Source organism: Eretmochelys imbricata, chromosome 6 (assembly GCF_965152235.1).
Source record: "Eretmochelys imbricata isolate rEreImb1 chromosome 6, rEreImb1.hap1, whole genome shotgun sequence".
Lineage (NCBI taxonomy): Eukaryota > Metazoa > Chordata > Testudines > Cheloniidae > Eretmochelys > Eretmochelys imbricata.
In genome coordinates, this window is record NC_135577.1 from 125,100,736 (window position 1) to 125,118,582 (window position 17,847).

Consider the following 17,847-nt stretch of genomic DNA (forward strand, 5'->3'; position numbering starts at 1 on the left):
TCGGGAAACATGGCATGGCAGCCAGGATCCGTGGGCAGGGTCCGGCTCCAGGGGACGTCACCAGCCAGCACTGGGCTCCTTCAGGGGAGAGGCAAGAGTACGTTGGCTGGGGGGGGGGGGGGGCACAGCTCAGAGCTGGGCTGCCCACCCTGCCTGGGGAACACCGGCCATGCAGGCAGCAGGGCAGGAAGGGCTGCCAAGCAGCTGGCCAGTTTCCTGGCTTCCACAGCACCGAGAACCAGGGCTTGAGCGAACCAGGCAGCTCCCCACAGCTTCCGATCTGCTGGCTCCTGGGCAAGAGACAGGTGATGGTTTTCACACTGGTGCGGTGGGGTGGGGAAGGCGTGCCCCACAGTTTGAAAACCTCTGTGCTAAATGGAAGGCAGAAATCGGGGGGGGGGGATGTGACCCTACATGCCCCCCACCCCCATGTATTGCCTCTGGTCTGTCTCTATTTCTATGCAACTTAACTTTGAACATGCAATGACACACATTTGCAACATTTTGTACACACAAATGACAGAACATGCACTCACAAACCACATTTGTGTAGGCAAGATAAGATCAAAAGTGTTTGGGGCCTGAAATGTTTTTTCTGCGTGCAAGGGATAATGCACCAAAATTGTCCATGCAGCACAAGATTTCTCTATGCCCTGGCAGTTTTCAGCTGCTATACCAACTTCTTGGGGTTGAGGTGGCATGAGTTACAGCAGCGCTTTTGTTCCTCGAAGTTACACAGGGGCAGGGGGGACCAACCCTGGCCACAACTGGCCCAGGACTGAGGGAGTGCAACTGTGACTTAAAATTTCCTTTGTGCTGTTTCCTTTTCTTGAGCTGTGCTGGACCAAGAAGTCTTTTAAAACCAATAAATGGGTATGAGTTTAATGATATATACCCCAGTTGGGATCGCTGGAAAGAGAGAGAGAGAAACACTTGGGTCTATTTGAATTGCCTTACCTGGCTCCAAGCAGGCACTTCTAAAATCCCCCTTGCGGAAAATAGTGTCATGGGCCCAGAATTGGAAGGGTTAAGATCCTTCCTTCTATTACTCAAGAAGGTAGGCGTATGCCATAGGGTATAAGCGTTGGGAAAGCTGAAATAAGGGGGTAGGAATAGCTAAGCCTTCCCTGAGGACCACCCAAGAAGAGCTAAATATGGGGTTTCTTTTAAGTGGGGTTGGGATCAAAGAATAAAGGAGATTAGATCCAAGAGGGAGCTAAAAGGGAACATCTGGTCCTTCTCAGTAATCACCAAGAGAAAGGTGAAGCTTCCTTTGGAGAAGCAAACTATCCAGAGACAACTCTCCTACGACGTGCCAAATAATAGCAATTCAAGAAGAAAAGCCTGATGTCTGTTGTTTTGCCAGGAAACCTTCAGAATGTCCTTCGAATCTGTAGGGCTTTCCGTTGCCAAACTGAATGGAGAAGTGCAGGGAATGGTTGAGCCTAATTTCTCTGGGACCTTCAGCAGAATCACACTGGAGGGACAACTCAAGATTTATAAGAACTGAAACTCCCTCTAAGACAGACACGGAGACCTTCCCTCATCTACAAACTCAATGAGAGGTTTTTAAAGGTGTGTACAGTGGCTTCAGAGAACCCTGGTGTAAAGAACTCCCTGCCCTCAAGAAAATGAACTCTGGGTCACTTTGAAGTGGGGTGATTGATAAGTGTAGTTTGGGCAGTCTCTGTTAGACATAATCTTGGATTTTCCCCCATTCATTTTCTACCCACAAAACTTGCCACAGGCTATAGAGGAGTCTGAGGATTCAAACATGGGTTAACTGCCAAGAGCAGGACATTACCAATGAACATAAACACTGAGCCTGATTCTCCTCACTCATTATCTTCACACCGGTTTGGCTCCTTTGACTTTGATGGAGCTTCTTCTGATTTAGCCCAGTGTAAGTGGCAAGAGAGTCAGGCCTTATATCTTCAGGTGTGCTGTAATTTGCAGGGAAACTGCTTCAAAAGATGGTTTACTGAGGATAAGGGGACAGATTTTCTTTGTTCCTCAGCTCCCCAGGAAAGGGCATGGATAGATCATTAATCCTACCTGTCACCAAGGGGTGCCAATCAGCCAAACTAAAGTGCCTTAGAAAGATAAGCAAATATAGTCATTGACCCTTTCGAGGACTGAGAGATAACAGGACAAGTCCCTTCCTTGACAGGTTGGTGGACAACATATGACTTTTTGGCTGTTGTCAGAGGCCAGCTGCCTTTTCACAGAGCCTAGAGGCATGGCACTTAGCCACCAGAATTTTGGCAATGAGCTTGTGGTTCATACTGAGTGAGTGGCAATATGGACCTGGAAAGTGGGAGCGCAACTGTCTTGAAGAGAACTGTGATTCGTGTATTCTCAGCAGGTGGCCTGTTTGAAAGGTCCTTGGAAAGGCTTCCTGCAGAGCAAATGTCTTGAAAGCCTTCGAAATATCTACTGGGAAGTAGTCCACCACTAGAGATATGCCAGAGGACATATCTTGGATAGCTTGCCAGTGTTCTGTCCTGAGAAAATATTTTATGTCCAGGGATATCCTCTGATCTTGTGAAAGCTTAATAAAGGTCAGATCACTAAGAAAACAATCCATTATATCCACATCCCACACACTGTCGTCCCCCCCGCCCCAATACAGTCTGGCATAGCAGTATTTATAGTTACCCTGATTTATGCTGCATCTCTGTAGGATCTGTAAAGGGTGATGTGTCTGCAAACACTACGGATGTGATCAGGAAATAAATTCTGCATCTGTTTCAAACTTGTCACCCACAATTTCCTCCATCATGTCCCACTTCTTATATATATAATATATGCTTCTGGCAACAAAATGTGTCTTTTAACTTGGTTTGTTTTCCATAAGGATAGCAAATATCAGGCCAACAAAAATACAAACTCTGAAATGTATCTAGTTATTTTCTCACATTTTTTAAATATAAGGTCTGAATAGCATCTCAAAGGTATCACCAGAAAAGGAATGAGATGTAACTTTGAACTGAAAATTTAACCCACAGAGGAAATTGTTTATTATAGTCGCGCCCAGCGATTCCCAACTCAGGCCAGGCCTACACTACAAACTTTTACCAGCGTTGCTGTGTTGGTCAGGGGTGTGATGAGCAGTGCTTTGTGACTGACACAGCTACCCAGCAAAAGTACATAGTGTAGACTCAAGTTATATTGGCAAAACCGCACCATTGCTAGCATGGCTTATTTCGGTTGTGGGAGGGGAATTGGCTAGAATAAACTATATCTGCAAAAGCACAGTTTAAGTTGGTATAAGCTGCATCAGCACTTCAGAGTGCTTTGCTGGTGTAATATACAAGTGTAGCTATACCAGCAACATCTTCCTAGTGTAGCCCTAGTCTAGCTGACAGTGTGGTCTAGTGGATAAGGCACTGAATTAAAGAGATGTAGGTGCTAGTCCTGGATCTGCCACTGATCTGTTGTGTGATTTTAGGCAAATCCCTGGGCCTTCATTTACCCTCACACCCTTTTTCTGTCTTGTCTGTTCAGATTGTAAGTAGAGCTGGTCAAAATTTACCAGTCAAAATGTTTGTGTTTCTTTGCCCAAAAGGCAAATAAAAACATGGCTTTTTTGTCCAAACAGAAATTTACATAGGAAATATTTGGTTTTGACCAAACTTTTCGATTTGTGGTTGCCAAAAACCAAAACAACACAAACTGGAAAAAAAACCAAACATCATATTAACCCCCCGCAACTTTGGAAGAAAACTGTCAATGAAATCAAAATGGTTTGTTCCTGCAAATAGTTTAGCAGAACCCATTTCCACCCGGCTCTCATGGCAAGCTCTTTGGGGCAAGGTCTGGCTCCCTCTGGTCTCTGCACACTGCCGAGCACAAGGCAGCACTGGGATGGGGACACCACGCAATCCCTGTAATACAAGTACTAATCAGTACTGTCTGACAGTCTGATGCCATTCCAGGCAGTAACACTGTGAAGGAACGATACCCTAGGCAATGCTAAACCCACCGTAATAATGACAAGTGACTGTGCAGGTGTGCAGGGCCGGCCACCCTCCCATGCCAAGGCAGGGATATTAATGAGCATATGTATTTGCATTCCTCTAAATTGGCTGAGATCTTTTCTAGCAAGGTTAATTTCTGTGGCTTAACATTTGCCCAGTGGTCCTATACCTCTCCTGGGGCCTGAAGCGATTCGCGTTTTATTTAATATGCGTCTATTCCAGGTCCCTACTGAGCCCCGTCACACACGAGCTCTTAGCCAGATGAAATTCCATTGTGGTATAATCTCCCCTCCTCTCCTTTCCCTCTTTCGCGTTGACCCGCAGCCATTTTGTCGTTATCCTTCTGCAGCTGGAGCCGAGGCTGATGCTGTGCTACATTAGCCTTGCAACACAGTAAGGGAAAGTCACCCCTTCTGGAGACACTCAGCCCAGTCCTGCATTCCTGGCACGCCCAGAACGCTTCCTGAAGCGAACGTGGGCGTTTTGGGTGTGGAAGGAACGCAGGATCAGGACAAAGCACTGGTCCCGACTGCGCGGAAGCCCTGTTCTCTGAGGGCCAAAGACTGACTGGCTTTCTCAGGGCTGTGTTAGACTCTGACACAGGGGACCAGATTTTCCATTGCTCACAAGGTTTAAGTCACCTCAGGGCTGCTTTCACTCACTGCAACAGCCGCCAGCGACATTCTGCTGCCAAGGTTAGCTGGAGCACCACGGTATCCGGCCACATTTCCTCCATCAGTCCTCTTCACTGCAGGCCTCCTCAGGCAGAAAGCAGTCTTTAAGTAGATAAGAAACAGTCTGATCCTTGGGTTCCCCTGGGCTCTTGTTTCTGGGGAATCTCTGCTCTGACTGTCCCTCCTTGGGCTCCCCCTCTGGGAAACAGCCCTTCTCCAATACCTGCTTTTTTTGGACCCAGGAGAAAGCTTTCTTACCCAGACTGGCCAGTAACATGGGATCTGTCAGGCGGGACAGGCCCCCGCCCCGCAGGACTAGATTAAGACAAAGGCACTACAGGCCTGTGCCAAGAACCCCAGATTCTGGAGTCACATGATGGGTCAGGATCTCAGCTTTCATTTAAAGAAAGAATTGTCCCCAACCCTCAGAGCTGCCCTGAAAAGCTTGACCCAAGCGTAACCACTGTAGTGATGTCTGCCAGACAGCCTGAGCCAATAGCTCCAAGAGGGGTGAACTGCCATTGTTATTTTACCTCTAAAACATGCTACCACCTCAACAGGGGATGTGAGGGACACAACAAAGCGGGGGGAAAGGGGACCCTAGGACTATGGATGACTATAATCCTAGACCTGCCTAGCTGGCCTCTCCAATGTGGAGTGTGCCCCTCACATATTTGTAGAGATGGTTGAATATTTTTTAAAATGTTTTTGTTAAAGAAGTGGCCTTTTGCGCTGTGGGGGAGCTGCTTTTTTTTTTTTTTTTCCAAAAAGTTTAGTTTTCAAAATGTTCAGTGTTGTTCCAATGAAAAATTTCCAGTTTGTTTTTTTAGGTTTTCAATTCTGCTGCCCCCCCCCTTTTCCTCCCTTTTCTCCATAGCAAAGTGGAAAAAGAGGAAGAAGCATACATTGTGTGACAAAGTTCCTGCTCTACCTTGGTGAGTCTTGCGCTTATTGGCTGATTTGCTCGCCTTGGAGCTTCACGGCAGCCCTCAGTTTGTCCGTTTTCGTGAACCCACAGTCCAGGTCGACTCCTCCTGTGTCTGACCAGGAGTTGGGAGGATTTGGGGGGAAACCAGGCCCGCCCTTTACTCCAGGTTCCAGCCCAGGGCCCTGTGGAACGCAGCTGTCTAGAATGCCTCCTGGAACAGCTGTGCGACGGCTACAACTCCCTGGGCTACTTCCCCATGGCCTCCTCCCAACACCTTCTTTATCCTCCCCATAGGACCTTCCTCCTGGTGTCTGATAATGCTTGTACTCCTCAGTCCTCCAACAGTCTGTGTTCTCACTCTCAGCTCCTACCACCTCTTGCTCCCAGCTCCTCACACGCACACCACAAACTGAAGTGAGCTCCTTTTTAAAACCCAGGTGCCCTGATTAGCCTGCCTTAATTGATTCTAGCAGCTTCTTGATTGGCTGCAGGTGTTCTAATCAGCCTGTCTTAATTGTCTCCAGAAGGTTCCTGATTGTTCTGGAACCTTCCCTGTTACCTTACCCCAGGAAAAGGGACCTACTGAGCCTGGGGCTAATATATCTGCCTTCTATTACTCTCCTGTAGCCATCTGGCCCAACCCTGTCACAATTGCTAAAATAAAAAACTGTCCATAAGAAAAATCACAAAACTATTCAAAACCCTTTTTTTTTGAAAACTGAAATGAAAACACTTTTGAAATTTTCAAAACATTAATTTTCTTTTCTTTTAATTTTTCAACCAGCTCTTTAGCATTTTGCAAATTCTTTTTCCCAGATTACACTTTGTGTTCCATTTGTTTGCCACTCCTAAGTAATTGTGACACCTATTGACTAATAAGCGATGGTCACATAAACACCACCCTATACAGGAAACCTACTGACCGCTATACTTACCTACATGCCTCCAGCTTTCATCAAGACAACACCACACGATCCATTGTCTACAGCCAAGCTCTATGATACAACCGCATTTGCTCCAACCCCTCAGACAGAGACAAACACCTACAAGATCTTCATCAAGCATTCTTACAACTACAGTACCCACCTGCTGAAGTGAAGAAACAGATTGACAGAGCCAGACGAGTACCCAGAAGTCACCTACTCCAGGACAGGCCCAACAAAGAAAATAACAGAACGCCACTAGCCATCACCTTCAGCCCCAACTACAACCTCTCCAGCGCATCATCAAGGATCTACAACCTATCCTGAAGGACAACCCATCATTCTCAGAGATCTTGAGAGACAGGCCAGTCCTTGCTTACACACATCCCCCCAGCCTGAAGCAAATACTCACCAGCAACCACACACCACACAACAAAACCACTAATCCAGGAACCTATCCTTGCAACAAAGCCCGTTGCCAACTGTGTCCACATATCTATTCAGGGGACACCATCATAAGGCCTAATCACATCAGCCACACTATCAGAGGCTCGTTCACCTGCACATCTACCAATGTGATATATGCCATCATGTGCCAGCAATGCCCCTCTGCCATGTACATTGGCCAAACCGGACAGTCTCTATGTAAAAGAATAAATGGACACAAATCAGACGTCAAGAATTATAACATTCAAAAAGCAGTCGGAGAACACTTCAGTCTCTCTGGTCACTCGATTACAGAACTAAAAGTGGCAATTCTTCAACAAAAAAACTTCAAAAACAGACTCCAATGAGAGACTGCTGAATTGGAATTAATTTACAAACTGGACACCATTACATTAGGCTTGAATAAAGTCTGGGAGTGGATGTGTCATTACACAAAGTAAAACTATTTCCCCATGTTTATTCCCCCCCGCCCCTTACTGTTCCTTACATGTTCTTGTCAACTGCTGGAAATGACCCACCTTGATTATCACTACAAAAGGTTTTTGGGTTTTTTTGGTTTTTCGTCTCCTGCTGGTAATAACTCACCTTACCTGATCACTCTCATTACAGTATGTATGGTAACACCCATTGTTTCATGTTCTCTGTGTATATAAAATCTTCCCACTGTATTTTCCACTGTATGCATCCAATGAAGTGAGCTGTAGCTTGCAAAAGCTTATGCTCAAATAAATTTGTTAGTCTCTAAGGTGCCACAAGTACTCCTTTACCTATTGACTTGTGGTTAGTGAGCAGATTGTGCAGAGGAGAGAATTCTTCATTAAAGCTACAGGTAGCTGCTTTTGAGTAACCCAACAGTGAAATTTGGCATGGAACGCACTAAAAATAGTCTGTCGTTCAGTGAAAGATTTTTGGTGAGGAACCAGTTGAAATGTGTCTGATGTCTGTCTGCAGTGTTTCAAATGTAAGTCATTCAAAACATTCTCTGAGCTTTTTAGCTCATAAAAGCGCTGAAGTACATTCTGTGCAGTGAACAAATTACTCAGTTTTAAGCGGATATTTATGCTGATTAGCCATGGAAAGCCATCTCTGCCATTGTAGTATTCATTTGCTAGGAAAATAATCCAAAGGTTTTATGTGGCGTTAACTCTAGTTAATAAAATCCGCAAAAGCAACATGAGGAGGAAGAATCTGCTCTACATACATTTATTTTCTTTAAATGTTCTGCATTTGAGTTGCAGTCTAGTAGATGAAAGTACTTAGAACAGACATCCCCTTGCCTGCCACTTAGGCAGGGCTTCTTCTTGGACTGTCCTTGCTTCAGTTTATTTACTGAAGACTATTCATATTTTGTAAATCTCAGGTATTTATCCCATTGATTATTTTGGCACAGCACATTTTGAGGATGTTTGCTTTGTTTTAAGCAAATCCTTTTCTGACTTGAAAGTCAGAGCACTAATAAAAGCAAAGGCAACAGGAATATTTGTTAATGTAAGTCCATTCTCCCAAAATATTTATACTTTTTCCCTATGAAGAAGATTAAATGCTTGCAAAATTCTACAGACGCACGCACATATTTGACCCAGAAGGAGATCCCCCAGGATTTGTAACAGCAAATGTGTGTTGAACAAAAGAATCTTGGCCCTCCGCAAACTTACTTTGTGTTCTGAAAGCCAAAGATTTCATTTTAGCATGACCTTAGAAGAAGAGTGATACTTTTAGTATTTCCTGGTATTTGGTGGAAGGAATGTTTTTATTTGAATGCAGATGTCATTTGGTTTACAGGAAGGATTTGGTAACATGTCCATGCCAGTACTGCACTTATCCCAGATTTCCTGCTATGGAGGAAGAACACATGTCAAAGCTCACTGTTTGTTAAATGGAAAAGATTCAGTATACCAGACGCTTCTATTATAAACATTGTGACTTTGTGCAATTTACAAAATGTTCTATCTCCATTAAACAATAAACCCTTGACCCCGCAGCTCAGTTTCAGGATTCTGCTATTTGAGAAGGTAGACATAATGGATGGCAATAATAAATGAAAAGTTCAAAAGGTTAAGAAAAACTGTTTAATTATTTCTCTAGAGCGTGGGCTGAAGAAGCATTTCATGTCTGCCTTCTTTCTTGTAGAAACACTGCATGGAATGAATCCGTCAGTGCAGCTCAGGCCGGGCATAAAGCAGGTTGCTGGCCCTCAGATGTGTTTATGAACAAACGGTCTCTAGATACTCTTCCATCTCTGAACCTTTCAGCTTGCTGTGAGTTAACTCCCTGCCAATGGAGAGGCTGTGCCAGCCCCACAAACCTCAGCATCTGTTTTGCAAGGATCTTTGATTTGTTAGCATGTGAAAGCTATTGCTCATATTTGCTTCCCAGCTGTGGTGTTCTTGGGTTTTGTATCTTCAAAAAATACCTTTTGCCTTATTTGCTTGTTAAACATACACATACACACAAGCAGTGTATTCTGCCCTGGGTACATGGCTGTCTAGTATAACACTCTCTCTGGTTACAGGCCACAGTGCTTTGACTCTCCACTACTTAAATCAAATTTTAAAAAAACTTTGTTAGCTGAAAAGTGGCTCTTGGTTTCCACCCGCTCCCTACACCTCTCCTAGCCATGACTTTCACACTCCCAGTTTCTGACTTTCTCCCATGCCACCCTCCCTGCATTTAATTATTTGCATCATAGTAGTACCTAAAGACACCCCCCCACACACACACACTCTGAGATCAGTTTCAGAGTAACAGCCGTGTTAGTCTGTATTCGCAAAAAGAAAAGGAGTACTTGTGGCACCTTAGAGACTAACCAATTTATTTGAGCATGAGCTTTCGTGAGCTACAGCTCACTTCATTGGATGCATACCGTGGAAACTGCAGCAGACTTTATATATACACAGAGAATATGAAACAATACCTCCTCCCACCCCACTGTCCTGCTGAGATCGGCATCCCATCCTGCTAGGCACTGTACAAACACATGGTAATAGACAGTGATGGCCCCAAAAAGCTTGAGAGCCATAGAAAGGGGGAGAAGGGAAATGTAGATACGGAGGGGTGAAATGACTCACCCAGGGTGACACAGCCGTTCAGTGGCAGAGCCAGTAGCAGAATCCAGATCTCCAGACTCCTCAGTCAATGCTTTATCCACTAGACCACACTGCTTCTCACGCTTGTTCTTTTTAAAAAAATTTTTGCACAGTGACACCCTAATTATCTTTCAGACCTCTCCTAACAACTTGGTCCTTCTGAGCAGCCTTTCACCCAGACTTTCTCCAAAGACAAACATCCCGTCTGCCTTCTGGTGCACTGTGTATGTCTCAACTGTTCTGCTGGTGTCCAAGAGAGATTTTAAGAGCCCCAGTGGCATTTTATTAATAACAAATAATTAAATGACGGTGGAGGGCCAGATCTTCAGTTTGTGTAAACCAGCATTGCTCCATTGGATTCAGTGAAGTTACAAAAATTTACACCAACGGAGGGCCTTGACCAATCTCTGTAAAACAGCTTTCAAATGGATTGTAAGAACACTGTTGATTTTTACTTAATGTTATGAGCTATCTACACTTATATCCTGTCAAAAATAATTTGCCCCAGATGGCCCTGTTGCCAGAAGCCTTTTGCATGGTTTTGTTCTCTCTAAAAGCACCTCCAAATTAGTTTTCCCTCCACATCCACTCTGCTAGATACAAAGGCAGCTCAAACACAAGCCCTTTAGCTCTGGTCTTCCATATGGGACCATCACACAATTGGGTAATGAGATGTCAGGTTTTGACCTTGATGAGACCCTCTCTGTTTAAATAAACACGACTGATTCTCATGTAATGTTATACTCCATCATGAACCCTATAACAATAACAGTGTGGTAACCAGTCACATGACTCCTTATTGAAATATAAACAAACAGAACTAGCCGGGAACGGTGGTGTAGCCCAGGCTTGGGTCTGACTGCAAGGTGTTATTTGTCTGCCATAATATGACGAATGCAGCTTGCCAGACCCAGCACCTGTAGCAGTAAGAGCAAAGCCGAGAATCTGAGGTAACGAATCAAAAAATGTTGGCCATATGGGAGTTCTAAGGTGACGTGCACTTGATGACAGTTTAAAACCCCAAAGTACAAGACTTGGAATGGCTCTTCGCCTGGTCAGATGTTTGTTTCTGAGGACACAAATGGACCTCAACTAAATGGACCTTCATCGCTGGCACCATTTGGCCTGTCAAGCTTGCAAGCTGGCCTCCTGCACAGATTTGGTTTGTTTCCACCGGGAAGATTTTTTGGTTCACTAGCTGTAGTGAGAGGCGGCGGCCATGGCTCATTTCTCGCAGGTTGTAGGCGATGAAAAAAGTCCTAGTCGCTGTGAGTTTGAAGTGCCATGAACCGAGAGCTCTGTATGGTATGGAACATTTAGTATTACGCATGTAGCTATAGACACACAAATGGAACGGTGCTCAGCGTCCTTTTCTCATTGCCAAATTGTCAAAGCAGATTGGAATCTGGGTTTTGTCCTCTGACATACAGGGCAGCTACTCTCCCAATTCACACCATTTTCAGCAAGACGGCCACCTCTGAAAAAGTAAATCGGGGTGGGTGGGGGTTCCATGTTGATTGTTTCTCAGGGAATTCCAGATCAGCTAATAAGTAAAATTATGATTCCCCACCCCCTATTTCTGAATCTCAATCTGAACTTGCAATCTGAACAGCAAACTCAGTTCTTTTTGGCTTATTCATCACCAAGGATATAAAGACTCTGCTGCTAGAACTTAGGCCCAGGTCCTCAACGGTATCTAGGTACCTAAATCCCATTGGAGTTAGGTGCTTAAGTACCTTTGAGGATCCGGGCCTTAGTTATCAATTTTACTGCTGATGCATGAGCTAGAGTAGAATCTAGATCTCTCTCCACCGCATTCTTGGCTCTGCTGGCGAACAGGAACAAAATATGAGTTTTCTCTTCACTGAAACAAAGGTGGGTATTTTTTACAGGGAGGTAACCAATGCCCCGGCATTATCTTGCTGTAAAACCCTAAGTGTGAGGCAAACCCATAGCCAGACCAGGGTTGCTCACTCAGGTGTGATGACCTGCCCCTCCTGCAATGACTCAATTCTCAGGCATGCTGCAGCAGCATAGCCCTGGGCAGGACCTGGGTCAGGCGACCCCAAAGCACACGTATTTCACCCTCACTGCTGGCATTGCAAGTTAGTCTATGCAATGACACCACTTGGCTAGAACCCTCCTGCTGCCTCGTGATGTTACGGATGCGCTAGGCTTTCAGCCTGCCCTCGGTCGTGTCTATGTTCCTGCCCCAGCCTTGTTCCAGCTGGCTTCAGCCTTACACGTGCCCTATTCTGACCTGGCTCCAGCCCTGTTCCTGACCTGCTACAGCCCTGAACTCTCCTCCTGAACCCCAGGCCCTTGGACTGACTCCAATCTGGCTTTGATCTTCGGTCCAGGGGGGCTGGAACAAAGTTCATAGTGGGGGTGCTGAGAGCCATTGAACCTGTAAACCCTGAATATGAAGGAAACCACTTCAAGCCAGGGGATGCAGCAGCACCCCCAGCACCCTGAGTTCCAGCAGCTATGCTTCGGCCTGCTTCCGGATTCTGACTCTGATCCTGATTTGGGTTGTCTATGGACTCTGACCCTGGTTCTGAACCACAGCCTGTCTCTGAACCCCGATTTCAGTGCGGTCCTCGGCCCGATCCCAACCCGACATCCTGTTTCGACCATCACTCCAACCACCAGGCCTGACGCCCCTAGAATCCAGACCCTGACACTAAGTGGAGATAAGGCACTGTAGTGTTTACGTGAGGTGACTAGGCAAGGTCAGCACTATACCTGCTGCTTGGGGTGGACCTGGCCTAGTTTACCTCATGGTAAAACTAAAGTGCCTTGTCTCCGCTAGGTTTTTGCAGCAGGAGAGCTAATGCATGTTAGTGATTTTGCAGTAAAAACCCATCTTCTTTGCTAGTGAAGACATGGCCATAGTGAAATGTTGCATGAGTTCACTCTGAATTCACACAGGGAGCAGGTCTGCTGAGTAAGAGCCAGCCATTGTCACACAGTCACTTTCAGAACCACACTTTACAAATCTTAACTGTAATTTAAAACTCCACCCCCCCCACCCCAAATGTGCTGTTCCCTGTGTATTCCTTGTGGGAATTGCTTCCTTTCCCTGGAACTTACATAGTGTTGGGCTGAGTAAAATGGAGGCAGTTTTCCTTCAGTTTTTTTGCATTATCAGAACTCATATTTGTCCCACCCCCCACTCTGGCACCCTCACTGCAAAGGAGCACTGCAAGAACAGCTGAAGTGTGCGGAGCTTCATGGGACCAATCACCCAGTTATTCTTATGCCTTCCATTAGGGTGCACGGTTGTGCTGATAAATGGCACTTGACATTTTCCGTCAAGATTTTCCACTCAGCAGTTTTGATCAGGCCAACCTCCCGCCCCTTTGAGAACTTATGTTATATCGGGCAGTTTCCTCTGGAAGAAACCCCAACCTTCTCCCCTCTGGAAAGCAGAGTCCACATGCTTCATTCTCTCCTTCCCCTTCTTAACAAAAAGAAGAATGCCTCGTGAAACAATTTTATGGAACAGTGTGCAACAGGAGGTGAATAATATTTTAGGTCAAGCAGGAGAAGAAGACCTGCTCAGACTGTGGTGAGATCTGCTACGGCATAACTTCAAAGCGCCATGATAACATTTACATATGTACATCTACATTTACTGCAGATGTAACCCACAGGACAGACCATTACATGCCCTCCCTCAAGGCCTAAGCCATAGAGGATGTAAGCCTGTTGCAGCATTAGCACTGGAAGTCCCTGGTTCAATCTAGGGTGTTGGGTCAGATGGTGGCCATCACACAAGCAGAGACAGAGATATGGGTATAGTACAAACATTGTGCTAAGGAAATATAGCCTGCATACAGTCTTTTACAATAGCAAACCTATGTGTGTAGTTTTACAGAAATGTGCAGAAGGGTCAGTACAGGGACGGGGATGCCCAATTTGTTTGTGGTTGAGGTCAATGGGTGGAGGTGGAGGAAGAAATTGCTGGAAGACTGGCATGCCTACTGGGGCAGTGGAACAGCTGGTGCATTGTCTATGATGGATGCTAGATGTCCCAGTGGTGAGGTGTCTGGGTTTGGGAAGAGGTCTGGGCTGGTAGCCTTCACTTTTCATTGTCTTTGTTTTTCGGTTTTGTGTTAGGTATATGCTATGTATAGAGCAACCTTAAGTGAACCAATCCACTATTATGTGGGTCTATAATACTTTATGTATTTAGGAAACAAATCATCTGGGAGGAAGAATTTAATAAAAAAAAATTGACTGATAATTGGGAATTATTCAAGGTCACCTTACTAGATGCCCGAAAAGTCACATTCCCACAATCAAGGAAGAAGGCCATATAAGTTTAAAAAAATAACAACTGGTGTAGAAGGGAAGTGAAGGCAGCTGCAAAAAATAAATAGAAGAAGGGGGAAGTTGATAGTAATGAATATAAATCAGAAGTTAGGAGATGTAGAAAATTGATAAGGGAAGCCAAGAGACATAAGGCAAAATCTCTGGCTGGAAGAGTTAAGGACAAGAAGAATATATTTTTTTAATATATTAGAAATGAAAAGAATCCTGACAATGGTATTGATCTGTTGGTTGGTGGAGATGGTAGAATGATCAATAATATTGCAAAGAAGGCAAAGGTGTCCAATAAATATTTCTGTTCTGTATTTGGGGGGAAAGGAGATGATGCAGGCTCACCATATGGTGATGATAACACTCTTTCCATTCCACCAGTATCGCTGAAGGACGTTAAACAGACGCTACTAAAGTTAGGTTTCAGAGTAACAGCCGTGTTAGTCTGTATTCGCAAAAAGAAAAGGAGTACTTGTGGCACCTTAGAGACTAACCAATTTATTTGAGCATGAGCTTTCGTGAGCTACAGCTCATGCTCAAATAAATTGGTTAGTCTCTAAGGTGCCACAAGTACTCCTTTTCTTTTTACTAAAGTTAGCCATTTTTAAATCTGCAAGAATTTTAAAAGAGCAGCTGAGGAGCTCACTGGACCATTAATGTTGATTTTCAGTAAGTGTTGGGGCACTGGGGAAGTTCCAGAAGACTGGAAGAAAGCTAATGTTGTTCCAGTTTTTAAAAAGGGTAAATGGGATGACCTGGGTAATTATAGAACCATCAGCCTGATGTCGATCTGGGGTAAGAAAATGGAGCAGCTGATAAAGGACTCAATTAATAATGTACTAAAGGAAGGTAATGTAATTAATGCAAATCAACATGGGTTTATGGAAAACAGTTCCTGTCAAACTAAATTGATACCTTTTTTGAGGAGATTACAAGTTTGGCTGAAAAAGGCAATAGTGCTCATATAATAGACTTAAAATTCTGTAAGATGTTTCACTTCGTGCCCCACGATATTTTGATTAAAAAACTAGAATGATATAAAATTAACATGTCACACATTAAATGGATTAAAAACTGGCGAACTGATAGATCTCAAAAAGTAACTGTAAATGGGGAATTGTCACTGAGCTGGACTGTTTCCAACAGGGCCTCGCTGGGATTGGTTCTTGGTCATACGCTATTTAACATTTTTGTCAATAACCTGGAAGAAAACATAAAATCATCACTGATAAAGTCTCAACACGACACAATAATTGCGGGAATGGTAAATAATGAAGAGGACAAGTCACCGATTCAGAACAATCTAGATCATTTGGTAAACTGGGTGCAAACAAACAATATGTTTTAATACAGCTACAGTCAGCTACAGTATACAACTGGAAACAAAGAAGGTAGGCCATATTTACAGGATAAGAGACTCTATCCTGGGAAGCAGGGACTCTGAAAAAGATTTGGGGATCATGATAAATAATCAGCTGAACATGAGTTCCCAATGTGACACTGTTGCCAAAAGAGCTAATGCGATCGTGGGATGCACGAACAGGGAATCTTGAGTAGGAGCAGAGAGGTTGTTTTACCTCTATATTTGGCACTAGTGTGACCGCTGCTGGAATACTGTGTCCAGCTGTGGTGCCCACATTTCAAGAAGGATGGTGATAAACTGGAGAGGGTTCAAAGAAGAGCCACAAGAATGATTAAAGGATGAAAGAATATGCCTTATAGTGATAAACTCAAAGAGCTCAATCTACTTAGCTTAACAAAGAGAAGGTTAAGGGGTGACTTGATCACAGTCTATAAGTATCTACACAGGGAACAAGTATTTACTAATGGGCTCTTCAATCTAGCAGAGAAAGGTCTAACATGATCCAATAGCTGGAAGTTGAAGTTAGACCAATTCAGACTGGAAATAAGGTGTACATGTTTAATGGTGAGAGTAATTAACCATTGGAACAATTTATCAAGGAAGTGTCATGGTCTAAATTCCTTCTAAGCTGCGCGGCCACGCAAATGCTTATTAAGCCCCACACAGGGGCTCTGGCCTACGGCAGGGAGAGATGCCTCTCCCCACTGGTCCCAGCGTGGACCAGCTGTGGGAGAGAGGGGAGAGGCGCCCCTTCCTGCTGGCCCCAGCACGGATTTGCCGCAACTGGGTGGAGAGGAACCCCTCCCCTGGCCCAGCCCGGCCCAGGCCCACCACAGCCCCTCCCTCAGCCCAGCCCAGCCCTGTTGAAACTACCGCGGCCGGGGCGAGGCACCTCTCCCCCAGCCCCGAGCTGCTGCGGCGAGACAGCCTGCACCCCAAACCCCTCATTGCCGGCTCCACCCCAGAGCCTGCACCTCCCTGCACCTCAGCCCTCTGCCCCAGCCCTGAGCCCCCGCCCACACGCCGAACCCCTCAGCCCCACCCCTACCACACATCACCTCCATATTGGTGCACATAACAAAATTCACTCCGCACATGGATGTAAAATTTAGAGGGAACACTGCTCGAGGTGGATTCTCCATCACTGACAATTTTAAAATCAAGATTAGATGTTTTTCTACAATGTCTGCTCTAGGAATTATTTTGGGAAGTTCTGTAGCAGGGGTAGTGAATAATTTTTTGTCAAGGTCCAAATTTCTTAGTCAAGGTATAGTCAAGATGCAGACTCCAGAGAAAATTTTAAAAACCAATAATAATGATGATAATAATAATATGCAAAAAAAAAAGATTTCAGGGTGCTTTCAAAAGCATCTGGTGGTCCGGATTTGGCCCCCAGTATGTCTGTTGACTACCCCTGTTCAATGGCATGTGCTATACAGGCCAGTCTAGATAATCACAGTGGTACCTTCTGACCTTAGAATATATCAGTGGTTCCCAAACTTTAACAACCTGTGAACCCCTTTCACTAAAATGTCAAGTCTCGCAAACGCCCTCCTAAAAATGAATATTTCCAGGGATTTTCTCCTTTACCTGAGTATAAATGATAAAAGCAGTGATCTTGGAAATATAAAATTTGTTTTTATGACATGCTTATTACACACTATTTATTATTAATTATTATTTATCATTACAGTATTTTTATTACATTCTGAAAACAGCAACACTCTTCCAAGATCTCACTTTCGTAGCCTGTATCACTTGGAATAAGCCTGTTATAAGACAAGGCTCCTATGGTTCATCAAGGAGTACCAGATGTGAAACAGCAGGAAGGGATTTAAGAAGCCAACTCAAAGAGTTCCTTCTACACAAGCATTCAGGTCTTGAGCAGTCCAGGCAAACGACGCAGGGTACAACAAAGCTTAAACTTGTTCTTCATAATAATTTTTAAAACAAGACTAGCTGCCTATTTAATTTTAAAAACAGCAAAAAATATCCACCTCCCTTTCCATTTCTTATAAGAAGTCTTGAAGTTTAAATCTCCTCAGTGTGATAAATATGCTTGCTTTGATCTGCTTAGCTCTTGGAAGTCCAGGGGCTCTGGGCTGCTGGCCCCGTGCTGC